This window comes from Pteropus vampyrus, unplaced genomic scaffold (assembly GCF_000151845.1).
Source record: "Pteropus vampyrus isolate Shadow unplaced genomic scaffold, Pvam_2.0 Scaffold24, whole genome shotgun sequence".
Lineage (NCBI taxonomy): Eukaryota > Metazoa > Chordata > Mammalia > Chiroptera > Pteropodidae > Pteropus > Pteropus vampyrus.
The window spans coordinates 4,765,368-4,766,859 of NW_011888805.1; positions in this window are offsets into that span (position 1 = coordinate 4,765,368).

The window sequence follows — 1,492 nt, forward strand, 5'->3', positions numbered from 1 at the left end:
CGACGAATTTGGCATCCCCGTTGACAGTTGTACCCTGCCTATTCCTGACCGTAAAACAAAACAAAATACACACACACAAAACTTGTACACAGGAGGAAGGTGGCCACCCTCCCAGGTCACCGAGGTTTCGGGTTCCTTTTTTTAGGCTGGCCCCGGAGTCGGTTGCCTTAGTAACGGAGGATCCCGGGGCCTTGCTCTTCTAGGCTACACCAGGCTTAATCAGGCCTTTAATTTACACCGTTTAACGAACTATGAGTTAAATTGTTCAGTTAACAAAACCTCTGAGACTGTTGATAGTAGAGGCATTTAAACTAATAAAAATATATTCAGAATCTCTGGTGTTTGCATTCCTCATAAAGTGGAAACTAATGTTTATTCTCTTCCAAGTCCTTCCTCAAATGTTTTAAAGTGGTTTAAGCAAATAGGCTATGCGCACACCTCAGGAAGATTTCAGGCAGGTGCTGGTACACTCAGCTTTTCCTAGACAAAAGAGGATGGTAATGCATTCAAAGTTTTACCAGCCAAACTTTTCTCAAATTTGTGTTTTCTCTTCCCAATTTCTGGTGTCTTTCCAATGTCTGAGTTATCTAGAATTGTGTCTTTACGTCCTACCTATTCCCATTATAAATATTTATGGAATATTATTTTTGATTACAATAAAAAATATAGAAACAATTTAGATTAAGACCACTGAACTTGTATTGGGATAATGCTTTGTAACAGAGATAATACATTATACAACACTTTTATGTGCCAGACAGTCATTATAATTAAGCACCATGAGTGCAGGTTTAATTTTGTTTGATTTGTTTTTTGTTACTACTTTGTCTATCCTCGGTGCCTAGAATAGTGCCCGGCACATATATTCAATAAATATTTGTTTAAATGAATTAATGTTTGGTATTTTACCTGAATTATCTCGTTTTCCTTACCACAACACTAGGTGAGAGATGCTATTATATTCATTATCTTACAAATACTAAAACTAAGGCATAAAAAAGACAAGTAACATTTTCAAAGTCACACAGCTAGTAAATGACAGAGCACAAATTTAAACCCGAGTCTAACTAGAGACTGGCCACTTAACCACATTGATTATATGTGTGTGTGTGTGTGTGTGTGTGTGTGTGTGTGTGTGTGTGTGTGTGTGTGAGTGATATTCTGTTACTTTATATATGTACTGGGCTAATACTAATACTAAACACACTGTGCTGTGCACTTTATATTCATTATGTCGTTTAATTCTGTTATAAAGCCTATAAAGCACAGTTAGATAATACAAAATCTGTCTTATAGATGTAGAGCTTGAGGATCAGGGGATTGAAATGACTTGCCTAAGGTCACATAGTAAATGGAAGAGACTAGATGTATAGCCCATCCATCTAGTTCAGGAAGGCCATATGCTACACTGCCTCTCTAAGGCAATCAGCCAGCAAGTCTACCTTCTAAATAATATCCAAATGTATCAATTTTTTACCCCTTTGATCAAATT